Source organism: Molossus molossus, unplaced genomic scaffold, assembly GCF_014108415.1.
Source record: "Molossus molossus isolate mMolMol1 unplaced genomic scaffold, mMolMol1.p scaffold_m16_p_6, whole genome shotgun sequence".
NCBI lineage: Eukaryota > Metazoa > Chordata > Mammalia > Chiroptera > Molossidae > Molossus > Molossus molossus.
The window spans coordinates 105,299,776-105,313,759 of record NW_023425399.1 but is presented as its reverse complement, the minus strand read 5'-3'; the positions used below and the strand labels follow the sequence as shown (position 1 = coordinate 105,313,759).

Below are 13,984 nucleotides of genomic sequence, written 5' to 3'. Positions count from 1 at the left end.
CCCTCTCTTCCACTCTATCTAGAGACAAATGGAAACATATCCTTGGATGAGAATTAAAACAATAAAATAAAATATCATTAACTATATTCCCTGTGCTGTGTTTTACATTTCCATAAACAGGCTGTTTTATACATGAGGAATTTTTACTGGGTTTTTTAAGTCAGTAAAAATGAAAATACATAATGTGAATAAAATATATGAAATGGTGCTAATTCACTTTTTAAATGTTATTATGTTGATATATTTAATAAAGCTTGTTTTGCTAGCTTCTTTCTCCTTTTTGGTCAGATACAAATTGAACCCCTCCCCACTGTTGATGTGAGAGGTGGCACCTTGATGCCTTGTCACTAATTATCAGCATTTGCCCGGGAGGGGCCCGAGACCCCTGGTTATCTCCACCTGGCAGGAGGGGCAGAGCCCCCGGGACAGAGGGATGACTTATCCAGAGCACCCAGCAGTTGCTGAGAAGCGCCCATGTAGCTCAGACATCTCAACCTGGGCCTTTTCTAGCTCTCTGGCCTGACGACACCTTTCCAGCACAGCATGTCAAAAGGTTGAGTCTTGACATAGTCTTTGCGGAGAGTCATCCTGGTTTCCTGCTTCAACGGTGCTTGAACAGAACCCGGCGCTGGGCCCATCCCAGCCAGCCACCCCAATTCAGCCTTCTGCCACCTCCCCACAGTGCCTGGACATCCCCAAAGCCCCATGCAGCTGCCTTTTCTTAGCTGCCCACCAAGACGTCCACCGCGTCCACTGCAGCTGCACCAGAACTACCGCCAGGACTCGAAGGCCTCCATCCACCGCCAGATCAACCTGGAGCTCTAAGCTTCCTACGTCTACCTGTCCATGTCTTACTACTTTGACCGCGATGACGTGGCGTTGAAGAACTTTGCCGAATATTTCTTCCACCCATCTCATAAAGAGAGGGAGCATGCTGAGGAACTGATGAAGCTGCAGAACCACCGAGGCGGCCAAATCTTCCTCCCCGATACCAAGAAACCAGACTGTGAAGAAGGGGAAAATGGGCTGAATGCGATGGAGTGTGCATTACACTTGGCAAAACGTGTGAATCAGTCACTACTGGATTTGCACAAACTGGCCACTGACAAAAATGACCCTCACTTGTGTGACTTCATTGAGACTCACTACCTGAATGAGCAGGTGGAATCCTTCAAAGAACTGGGGGACCACGTACCCAACTTCCCCAGATTGAGGGCCCTGAAACTGGCCTGGCAGAGTATCTCTTTGACAAGCACACCCTGGGAGACAGTGACGAGAGCTAAGCCTTAGGCTGGCTTCCCACAGCCACGGGGGTGACTTCCCTGGTCACCAAAGCAGGATGTGCATGTTGGAGTCACCTTACCCTTTTTTATCACATGTGCCAAATCATCCACTTTCATCTTTTTATTTGTACCATTCCTTCAAATAAAAGTAATTTGGTACCCCCTCAAAATAAATAAGTAAAAAAAAAAAAAAATGTAGACTCTTTTTGTGTAGTTTATTTAAAAGAAATGGATTTAGGCTTTAGGTAGAAAAGTATATTATCTATAAAGATCTCAACTCTTTAAAGAGCGAATTAAAATAATGTGTGTTGTGAGAGTAGGGTTAGCGCAAATACATATAAGAAAGCTGTTCAATACTTGGAGCAAGTTTTACTACGTTTTTCAAAAAACATCTCTTGCTCTGATTTGAAGATCATGTAGGTAATAGGAAAGGCAATCCCTTTCATTAGACATTTTACTTGGGCTCATAACCATAAGGAGGGCTAACTTCAATAATAAAGAAACTAAGTCAATCAAGAGCAAAAGTTTTAGCTACAGAAAATTGTTTTTTAAAGCTAATCTAGACTTCATCTTTGTGGAATGTTTCATGTGGATTGCTCCCTTACTCTGCCTAATGTTAGCCACGACTTCTCTGGCCCATCTATTACAAATTATATCAGCCTCTCCGTCCCCATCTCCCTTATGTTGCTTCATTTTTCTTTTTTCCTTTATTAATTTTACAGAGAGAGAAATGAGAGGGAGCCAGAGAAACATCATGAGAGAGAACATCAATTGGCCGCCTCCTGCATCTCCCCATTGAAAAGAACGGAAAACAAAACCAGGTCGGCACAGTTGTGCTGCACTGAGGCAAGCAAGCTGAAGAACTGAGACAAAGCATCCTAACGGGAAGGAAACCGGCGTGGAAATATCTAGGAAGTCCTTGGCTGAGGTGTGGCTGCGGTTCCCGCCTCAGTCGGGTTGGCACCTGCAACCAGGATTGGTCCAGGGCGACCGGGGGTCCAGCGGGACCTCAGTGCCCGGGTCTGTGGTGGTGGCTGGGAGGGGGTCACCGGTGCAGCCCTGGGCGCTTTCTGAGCCTGGGGCCGGCGCGGGGCCGGGGCGGGGCCGGGGCGGGGCGGGCTCCCTGTGAGGGGCGTGTCCTCGCCTGGCTGGCGAACGTGGGGGCGCGTCACGGGGCGCGTGGAGGCCGCGGGGAGATCAGTGTGCGGGCGCCGAGGGGGCCTGCGGCTGGGCGCTGTCGGCCCCGCGGAGCGCGTCGCCGCGGCTGGAAGCAGGGCCGGGCCCCCTGCGAAGGTTGATGGAACTGGTTATCCTCCCCGCCCATAATAACAGGATGATTAAACCCCAGGAACTGAATGTGTTTAGTATTTCAATGAGCACTAATTCATTAAGTAGTCAGTTAATGTATTTGATGATATTGCACATTTTATTATTGAAAACATTTCAAAAGACTTGAATAGACATTTCTCCAAAGAAGAAATAGAAATGGCCAACAAGCATATGAAATGATGTTCAACATCACGAATCGTGAGGGAAATACAAATTCAACCCACACAAGATATCATGTCACATTAAGAGGGCTACTCTCAAAATATGCATATGTGTAACAAGTATGGGCAAGGGTGTGGAGCAGCTGGGACTCCTGTCACTGCTGGTAGGAATGGGAAATGGTGCAGTCACTATGGGAAACAGTAGGTGCTTCCTCAAAAAATTTAAAAATGAAGTTACCATATGATCCAGCAACCCCACTTCTGATTATAATCCCAAAGAAGTAAAAGCAGGAACTTGAAGAGAATTTTTACCACTGAGAATTTTTAATACCAGTGTTTATAACAGCGGTAGTTACAGTTGCCAAGAGTGGGAAGCAAATCAAATGTGGATACACATAATGTGTTCTCTTTATACAATAGAATATTGCTCACCCTTAAAAAGAAAGGAAATTCTGCCCTGGCTGGTTTGGCTCAGCGGTTAGAGCGCCAGCCCACAGTCCAGAAAGACCTGGGTTTGGTTCCTGCTAAGGGCATGTACCTCGGTTGCAGTTTGTCCCCAGCCCTGGTTGGGGTCATGTGGGTGGCAGCCAGTTGATGTGTCTCTCTCACATGATGTTTCTCTCTCTCTATTCCTCCCTCTCTCCCTCTCACTCTATCTGAAGATGAATGCAAAAAATAAATAAATGAAGAAAGAAAGAAAGAAAGAAAGAAAGAAAGAAAGAAAGAAAGAAAGAAAGAAAGAAAGAAAGAAAGAAATTCTGACAAATGCTACAACATAGATGAACCTTGAGGACATTATTCTAAGTGAAATTAGCCAGGCAAAAAAAGAGAAATATTGTATGATTCCACTTACATGAGTTATCTGGAGTAGGCGGATTCACAGAAACAGAAGGTGGAGTGGTGAGTAGCAGAGTCTGGGGGAAGGCGAATGGGGATTAATGGGTATGGAGTTTTAGTTTTGAGAGATGAAGTCGTGGGCATTGGTTATACAACAATGTGAGTATATTTAATACTATTGAACTGTACACTTAGAAATAGTTAAAATGATAAATTTTATGTTATTTTTTTACCACGATTTTATTTATTTTTTATTTTTCCTCACACGAGGACATTTTTCAATTTTTTGTTCAGATGGAGCGGGAGGGAGAGAGAGGAACAGAGAGAGAGAAACATCAATGTGAAGGGACACATCGAGTGGCTGCCACCCGCACGACCAACCAGGGCCGGGGACAAACTGCAACCGAGGTACGTGCCCTTAGCGGGAACCGAACCCGGGTCTCTCGGGACCGCAGGCCGACACTCTAACCGCTGAGCCAAACCGGACAGGGCTTTACCACGATTTTAAAAAGAGGTGGCATGTCAAAATGATCTCACAGTAAGGGCCTGCGCGCGGCCTTGTGCTTCAAACCCTCACATTTCTTTCCCCAGTGCTCTTCTTAACACGAGGGTGGAAAACCAGAGGGAGAGAGGTGGAGTCTATGCCAAATTTGTGCCCCCAGTGCACGAACCCTTTTTTCCATCCGGCGGAAACCGTGCCTTAATAATCACTGGCTCTTGGTTGGTACGTATATCATGAGGTTATCTGTGCCTTTGGCTCAAACTAAAGCCACTCATTGTGGACCAATTTTAGATGGTTTGCCATATAAACTGCCAACTCCCAAATCTTTTCACCTATAAATGCAAGTGCAGTTTCCCATGTTTGAAATTTCATGTTCTATGATATATGAAGGAATTATACCAGACTGGTAACAGTGGTTATACCTGGTTTATCAATGAATGGTTATTTTACATTTTCTTCTTTGTACAGTTTTTTGTTTTCTAAAATTTTTATAGTAAATGTTTTGTAAATAGAACAATGCAATCAATGATATAATCCAAGAATTATCCTTCATGTCATCAAAACATTGGGGAGCGGGGCTCTTGATATAAAAACCAAAAGAGTTGTAATCCTTCCCTCTGTGATTTCACAGAATGAAATTCTTCTAGAGAAAAAGACCAAGACAAGTAAGATCCTGAAGCTGAAGTTCCCCAGGACCGAAGAAGAGAGACGAATGCGGACGCAAAGCAAAAGGAGGCTGGAAGCCAAGAAGGAACAGCGGCAGAAGAACTTCGTCGACCTGGCCTGCGAGTGCAGCGCGGTCATCTGCTGCCGGGTCACCCCCAAGCAGAAGGCCATGGTGGTGGACCTGGTGAAGAGGTACAAGAAAGCCATCACGCTGGCGATCGGAGACGGAGCCAACGACGTGAACATGATCAAAAGTGAGTCTTGCACAGACAGCCCAGGCCACCCGAATTGCCAGAGGAGTGGCAGGAACATCTCTGATTTCATTGCTCAGGCTCTTGTACAGCAGATGTTTAATAAGGGTACCCCACTGTGAGGGCCCCACCTGTGACCCTGCCCTCAGGGAGTCACAGCCCACCCAGGGGGAGAGAGCGGGCATGACCTTGCTCCTCAGAATGCCAAGCAGAAGCCGAGTTCCATCTAGGAGAATGTATCCTTGTTCCTTCTTTTATGTGTTTGGGTTTTTTCTCCTCTCTTTCTGCTTCCCCCATATTTTTTTAAGGCTTATTAAAAATCCTGCTATTTAGCCCTTGCTGGTTTGCGTAAGAACGAGGTGGAACGAGGTGGTGCGGGGTCTCCAGAAATGCAGGCTTATTGGGAATCAGCCTGCCAGGGTACCTGTAAGGAGAGAGTAGCAACCAGCTTCTACAGACTAAGGATTTTTAAATTTAGGGCTGGGGGGTGGTCATTCAGCCGAGGAGACGTGGTCTTCTTTGATCGGTCGGGCCTGAGGTCTCCCGAGTTCTTTATTGGTCGGGGGCTTGGGTCTCCAGAAACTTGTTTTTCTTGTGGAGTGACCATTTGCAGTTTGGGGTGGGTTAGGGTGGTTCCTCATTCTGTTCTGCCTGGCTGGAGTGATGGGTTTTGGTTTCTTGGAATGAGAGGTTTAGGACAGTAATATGAGCTAACAGTTTGGCTCAGAGGTAGAGCATAAGCCCTCAGACCAATGAGTTGCAGGTTTGATTCCGGCCAAGGGCACGTACTTTGGTTGAGTTCATGCCCGGCCCTGGTCAGGGTCATGCAGGAGGCAACCAGTCGATGTTTCCCTCTCTCTCTCCCTTTCCCTCTCTATCCCTCCCACTCTATTTGAAGAAAACTGGAAAAGTATCCTTGGGTAAGGATTTAATAAAAAACAAAATCCTGCTGTTTAATACATTTTGTTAAAAATTCTGCTAAGCGCCCTGGCTGGTTTGGCTCAGCGGTTAGAACATCAGCCCACGGTACAGAGAAACCTGGGTTCGGTTCTCGCTAAGGGCACGTACCTTGGTTGCAGTTTGTCCTGGCCCTGGTTGGTCGTGCAGGAGGCAGCCACTCGATGTGTCCCTTTCACATTGATGTTTCTCTTGCTCGCTCTCCCTCCCACTCTATCTGAAGAAAAAAATGAAAAAATGTCCTTGGGTGAGGACAAAAAAAATTCTGCTAAGCTTGGTATGCACTGTTGAACTCTCTCCGGTATTTGTTTTGAAATTTATTCTTCCTCCCCTAAGTATTATTTCTGGAGCCTTCTTTTTTGCCTTGGTCAATCTGCTAGAACATCACCATTGACGGACCTGTATTGAGCTCAGAATAACAGATTTGGCATTGAGGCAAACTTCCAAAGTAGTGCCTCCATCCTCCTGACTTACCTGCAATGTACAATTGTATTTTTCTGAGTTCTTTGATTCTTGATGGACCATACACAACTCTTCTTGTGGTTTCCCCTGAAGGATGTGAGTGACAAACTGAGCCTCCGATTCCTTGGATTATATGTAGTGGGACAAAGAGACTTATTATTCAACTACAAGAGATTCTTCGTAAGCTTACTGCACGGGGTCTTAACATCGATGATCCTCTTCTTCATCCCTCTGGGAGCTTATCTACAGACCGTGGGACAGGATGGAGAGGCACCTTCAGACTACCAATCTTTTGCTGTCACAATTGCCTCTGCTCTCGTGATAACAGTCAATTTCCAGGTACGTGGTTGTAGTGCCCTGTTGTCAGTGTCTGTGGGTACCTGTATTTCCATACATAGAGAGCGGGCACGTCCAGCTGGCTCCCACTCTCCCTCCAGCTGAGCTTCTGCCGCTTTACAGAATAGGGATGCTGTTTCCCCCTATAACCAAGCACATGTCCTACTTCTTGCTTGAGCCCAAGATAGATGGATTGTTCAGTATTCTAGCCAAATCATGCCTAAGTTGCTGAATTGTGTTTTCAGAATCCTTAGATCCTTATTTCTTGCTACTTCCCCAAAGTGAGTGCTCTGTTTTTCTTGGGTTTCCCAACAGATTGACTTGGATACTTCCTACTGGACCTTTGTGAACGCTTTTTCCATTTTTGGAAGCATTGCGCTTTATTTTGGCATCATGTTTGACTTTCACAGTGCTGGAATACATGTTCTCTTTCCGTCTGCATTTCAATTTACAGGTCGGTATTTTCTCAATTCCAAAAATAAATGTACAGAAAAATATCATTAGAGTCTGCTATAACTTCTGGGTAAGTAAAAACACAGACGGTAAATTACTGCTAGTGAAAATTAATGTCCTGAGTAAAAACTGAATCGTGGTTATGGGTTCGAAGGATGGTAATGTGATGGGAGGAAAGCAAATTAAAATAAACTGAAGATGTAACTGTGTATTCGTTAAGTTAGATAAAAGCTCCCTTTCTCATAAAACATCATATTGGTAGCTTATTGGGAAATTGAGAATACATGTATTGCTGGTAGCACTATAATACAGTTTTTTGTTTGTTTGTTTTTTTATCCTCACCCGAGGACATTTTTTTTTTTTCATTTATCTTCAGATAGAGAGGGAGGGAGAGAGGGGGGAAGAGAGAGAGCAAAACATCGATGTCAGAGAGACACATCGACTGGTTGATCGACTGGTTGTCACCACACAACCCCAACCGGGGCCGGGGACCAATTGCAACCAAGTTACATGCCCCTGGCGGGAACCAAACCTGGGACTCTCCGGTCCGCAGGCTGATGCTCTAACTGCTGAGCCAAACCAGCCAGGGCATATAATACAGTTTATTTGTTCCAAAACACTGTCTGAAAAAACATAATGAACTATAAATTTTTTGTACACCTTGACCAGTTTTTTCTTTTTAATATGTTTTTATTGAGTTTTGAGAGAGAGAGAGAGGAAGGGAGAGAGACATAGAAACATGGATGTGAGAGAGAAATATCAATTGGTTGCCTCCTGTTAGCCCCCCACAGGGGATCGAGCCTGCAACCTGGGCATGTCCCCTGACAGGGGACTGAACTGGGATCTCTCAGTCCATGGGGCGCTGCTCAGTCCACTGAGCCACACCAGCCAGGCTTGACCAGTATTTTTATTGGGAAAGATACTTTTGAAAAGATAATTTGTACCACAATATTTCTGATTGTTTTTTAAAAATGGAAATTACCGAAAGACCTAAGAATATCAAATTAGCTATTCAAAGTACGAATCTCATATGATAGAATTCTAGAACTCAAAAATAGGCTACAGTTCATCATTGGTGATGTATGCAGAGCAATAAATACAATTATAGAAAATACAATCTTTTACAACTGCATAAAATATATGACAAAGTGCTAGAATGAATTTCAATTGATAAATATGCATATTAAAAATAAATATCATAGCCCTGGCCAGTTTGGCTCAGCGGTTAGAGCGTCGGCCTGCGGTCTGGAGAGACCTGGGTTCGGTTCCCGCTAAGGGCACGTACTTGGGTTGCAGTTTGTCCCCGGCCCTGGTTGGTCGTGCGGGTGGCAGCCACTCGATGTGTCCCTTCACGTCGATGTTTCTCACTCTCTATCCCTTCCTCTCTCTCCCTCCCACTCTATCTGTACAAAAAATGGAAAAATGTCCTCAGGTGAGGATAAAAAATAAATAAATAAAAATAAATAAATATCATAGATTGGAAATTATGAACTTCTCATTTTAAATAGAGTAGCTTGGATTTATAATGTCAAAAAATTCTCCATAAACTCATTTTCCTGTAAAAGATTAGTTTTTTTCTTTTTTAATGACCAAGGTATTAGATTGTAAAAGACAGTTGCTGTGGTGACCCTTTTCCTCTTGGAATTGAGATTTTTTTATTACATTTTTCTTTACTGATTGTTTTAAAATTTTAGTACCCAGTGACTTAGACTATTCCCATAAGTAGTGTTTTTTTAAACCATACAATTTTATGGGTGTAAAAACCACATTTTAAAAAAAATAAAGACTATCCCTGAAACCTACATAATTTAATTAACTAACGTTACCCCAATAAACTCAATAAAAGAATAAATAAAAAAACATTATTTTTAGCAACGTACAGTGTAAGTACAGAAAATATGACAAACTTGGCTCTAGTTTTAAAACTGAGTAGTATCTACAATTACCTCATTGGATTATTGATGTGAATTGTTACTTCTTCTGACATAAACTAGAAGCCAAATTGCAGTGGAAAACACCAGGCTGTCCTCACTCGGATGTGAATCTGGATTCAGGAGTTGCCATGACTGGTTCTCTTATCTTGGGCAAAGTAACTTCTCTGCAGCTCAATTTCCTCTCATGGCGAAGAGGGTAACAGTCATCTCTCAGAACTGATTACCTGGCATGGTCTGCGTCGAACACCTAGTACAAAACCTAGCACACAAATGGCAGTGCCAGTTAGTATCTGGAGTTTCAAACCACAATCATAAATTGGAAAGTGCTCTTTTAAGTTCCTGAAAAAATGCAGAAGTATAGATTGCCTAATTTTGTGTTTTAATCAGTGTGCGGTGAACATATGCATGTTTTTTTCCTCTTTATTTGCTCACTTATGCACATTGGCCTTGTTCCAGAGAATGTACCTTTCAAGTTTTGCTTCGCTTAATCTGATTTTAAATTGTTGATTCCTTGAGCGGTGATGGGATGTTTTGTGAGGTAATCGGGTTGTGAAACTTCACCACAGAGAATCCAGTTACCCTCTGCTGTGTTCATTTTTAGCTTCCTCTTGAAGCCGGAGGATGGCTCTGTAGCACTTCTGGGATCTCATTCTGAATTGTCAATATCCAGGGGGTTACCCTGTGACGTCCCCTAGGAACCCGGGGACTTCTCCACGGCAGGGCCCGGTACACTTCCCTCCAGTCTCACTGGCCAGGAATCAGTCAGTCCGGCCCTGGGAGCGGGGTCCCCGCCCCAGCAGGAATGCGGCTGTGTGGAGGAGGGTGTACCTGAACAAATTCAGTTTTCATCGGAGTCCATGGTAGGGAGGCAACCTGCAGTAGCCCCAAATCTCCCTTTTCCACTGAGAAGGGTGTGAAGTAGCAACAAGGGAAAGAATTTTCTCCTGAACCTGAACCAGCTGGATTTAGGCCCCGGAAAGGGCATGTGCCCAGGAGCTTAGGCTCCCGGTTCTGGAGCTCCGAGTCCTTGGAAACCACACACACCCCGTCTCCCTCTCTCTCCATTTCCTCATCTATAAAATGAGGGCGGTGATGCCCGCCTCAGCCAGGTGTGGGGGTGCCTGGTCTAGGTGCCCCATGAATGTTTGCTCCTGTCCCCATCCTCCTGGCCGGGCATCCTCTGCCATCACAGGCCCTCACCTCCATTCAGTCGGCGGTTCCTCGCAGCCTCGTCCCCTGCCTCTCCCTCTGCAGACTCAGAAGCATCGCAAACGGTTAGAAGCAGAAGAGCAGTGGACGCGGCGGCCCAACGTGTTCCGCCGCGGTGCGTCCTCCCCGCGCTCGGCCTACGCCTTCTCCCACCAGCGGGGCTACGCCGACCTCATCTCCACCGGGCGCAGCATCCGCAAGAAGCGCTCGCCCCTGGACCGATCATCGCCGACGGGACTGCAGAATACAGGCGCACGGTGGAGAGCTGATGCCCGGGTCCCCAGCGGGCCGGCAGCGAAAGCCGCCCAGAGCAAACGTCTATTGTTTTATGAAACTCTCAGGATTAGTTTTAAAAATGGAACCTGTCACAAGGATTTTGAAGACATAACCTTGATGACAAACGACTTGGGTTGGACTGTTCAGCACTAGCAAAGCATGTACATACTTCATTTTCTAGGTATGATAAAAGGATGTATGGCTCTTTATGGAAGCAAATTTCTGAAAGTTTACAACGTCTCTTTATCTTGTAAATAAAAATAATTTGTAAGTTGTTGTTGTTGTTGTTGTTGTTGTTGTTGTGTGTGTGTGTGTGTGTGTATGTAAAGAAAAGTTAGCTTGTATAATTCTGTTTCAGATTTCTCTCCTGTTTTGTGAATTGTGGGAAAGGTCGACAATGCAAATGTGTCAAAGACTTATGTTGCTGGGTGCAAATTGCTTTGGATAAATTATTTCTACATTCTGTAAAACTGGGATTTAATGTATATTTTTATTTTAAAAATAAATGATTTAGTAAAATCTTTGGAAAGTGTAAACTTTTAAAATATCTTGTAAGGTGGGTTGTATATTTTACAGTTGAATACACGAGAAGACCTAGGCCTGAAGGTTTCTGAAGGAACTAAGGGGTCCTCAGGTGGGAGACATAACGGTAGGGCCAGAGTACTGCGTTAGGGAGAATAGACTGAGAAAAGGTGATTGGACTTGAAGGGCAGATGGTAAGGATGCCTAAACTTGGCTGATAAAGCAGTGGCACAGTTGGGAGGATTAACTCTAATTTCAAATGAAGTGTTACTGTGGGTCTAATGCCATCGAATCATATGATACAGAGAAACCTCTGAGGAAAGGAAATGTCAGTAGATGTGGTACCCAGCCTTCAGCAACCACCATCCTGGTCAGTCAGCAGCCATCAACACTGAGGCAAGAGCCTCCGTAGCAAAGAGATTACAACTCACTCAGACTCACGTGATAGGCAGCACTTCTTCTTGGCAATATTTTAAAATTTAGGTATGCACATTATTTATCTTTAAGTATAATGCTACTATACACCTAATGGACTACACTATGGTGTGACCATAACTTTTCTATGCACTGGGAAGCCAATATATCACTGTAACTTGCTTTATTACAATCCTCGCTTTATGACAGTGCTCTGGAACCAATCCTGCACTAGCAACAAGGAACGCCTGTGTATCATTTATACGTCAGATGAAGCTGTTTAAAAAAGAAATAAAGTGGGGAGACATTTTAAAATGGAATTTTCAAGTATGTTTTCATATTGAACCACCTGAATATATTATCTACTCCAAAAATTAAATAACAATTGAAATTATTTTTAAGCTGAAAAAAAAAAAAAAAAAGGTAGTCTGAGTTGATATTTCCCGCTGCTTACGTTACAAATCCTCTCAAACTGAGACTCTCGCTAGCCCACACATTTCTCACTAGGCCAGCAACCCTCAGTGCACCCTGCCCTTTTGGGTGACTGCAAATCCAAAGAGATGGCAGCGTCCTGTTCATGGCTGTAGACTGCAAGCAGGGTGCTTTGTTAGGCCACTCCTATGCGGACAGGCTTTCTCGACCTTCAGAAGAGTCTGGGTAACACTTTAAGGTCATGTCAAAGAAGCTGAAGCTCCAACAGAATTTGAGAGAAAGTTCCAGATTGAGAGAAAGACCAGTGCAGATTTGTCTTCTGCTGTCCAATCATCAGCTGAGATGACCTCAGATGTAAGATGCATGGGAAGAAATCACTGTTTAAAAATAATCAGGAGTTAGGCCTCAAAATGAATAAAATTCTAAAATAGCTGTTTATAATCAATGTAAGAGGAAGGGAAATTCTGACACGGAGAGAAATCCAAACCGCCAATCAAGGATGCTGCTCGAACCTGGGCTGCGAAGGGCTCGTACCTCGGTTATAGTTTGTTCCCAGCCCTGGTTGGGGTCTTATGAGTGGCAACCACTCGATGTGTCTCTCTCACATCGATGTTTCTCTCTCTCTCGTCCTCCCTCTCTCCCTCCTGCTCTGTCTCAAGATAAATGCAAAAAAACAAAAAACCACCTGGGCTGCCACTTCTGGTCAAGATGGTGGCATAGGTAAACGTGGGATCGCGTCCTCCCACAACCACATCAACATTACAACTAAACTACAGCACAACCATCATTCGAACCGCTTGGAATCGAGCTGAATGGAAGTCTTGCAACTATGAAATTAAAGAAGCACATCGAGACCGGTAGGAAGAGTAGAGGCGAGGAATGGCTGGTCCCGCACCCACGTGTGGCGGATAAAAATCAGGAGGATACCTTGGCTGCGAAGTTTCCTCCCTGAGGAGTGAGGGGTCCCCGTCCCACACCAGGCGCCCAGCTCAGGGTTCCAGTGCCAGGAAGAGAATCCCCATCGCTTCTGGCTGGAAAAATCAGCGAGAACTGAGGCTCCGGGAGGTTGAGGCTGCTGGAGCCCCAAGCAGCTCCTCTTATAGGGCCCAAGCATGGATTTACTCAGATTTGCTCCAAGATTGGAGGGGAGGCACCTTGAAAGGTACCAGAGACATACAGGGAAGAACTGAGTTGTTTGGCCTCGGGACGAGGACTGGAGGGGCAGATTTCTCTCACACACATGTGCTGGCTGGTGGAGGGCTTTGTTCCTTTAGTGAGCCCTTCCCCAGGGCACCAGACAGCCTCCATATCTGGAACTCCAGCAGCCTGGCTCATCGGGTTTGCCCTGCCCTGGTGATTACCTGAGACCCTGCTCCACCCAACTTTTGGGCCCACCAAAGCTGTTTCCAAAGGCTTTATCATAGGATTGGCCTGTCTTAGACCTGCTTCAGAGTTCCCTAAAGTCTCTCAAACAAGCAGCATCTGGTTTCACTGAGCCTCATACCTCTCGTTAAGTGGCCCCAGGCCTGGCACTAGAAGCAGACAGTCTTGGTTCACAACTTGGCTTTTCCTGGGAACCTCCAAGCCCAGCACAAGAAGCAGCCATCTGCAGATCAGTTTGTAACTTATGCCTGGTGGCCCTGGAGAGAACACAGGCAGTGGCTGACCTTGCCCCAGAGCCAGCACACCCAGTAGACAGCTTCAGACCACATTGAAACACCATCACCCAACCACCTTCACAAGTGACACACTCAGTGAGAAGACTCAGTGGGTACCAGCACCCTGCTGAAGTAAGTCTTGCTCTATGTGGTGGGCCCTTACACAGCTGATCCTCCAAGGGAGTCAGAGGCCAGTGGTCAGTGGGCACAGCCAGTCCTTGCAGCTGATCAGCCTGAGTAAAACCCTCCCATTGATGTGCTAACAGCAATCAAGACTCAATTACAACAGAAGGGGGTACAGT

General features: G+C 45.3%; 1 pseudogene; it reads left to right on the top strand.

The window, feature by feature from the left end:
- The first annotated feature begins 534 nt into the window (after positions 1–534).
- LOC118618170 lies at positions 535–1,441 on the top strand (annotated as a pseudogene).
- The last annotated feature ends 12,543 nt before the right edge of the window (positions 1,442–13,984 follow it).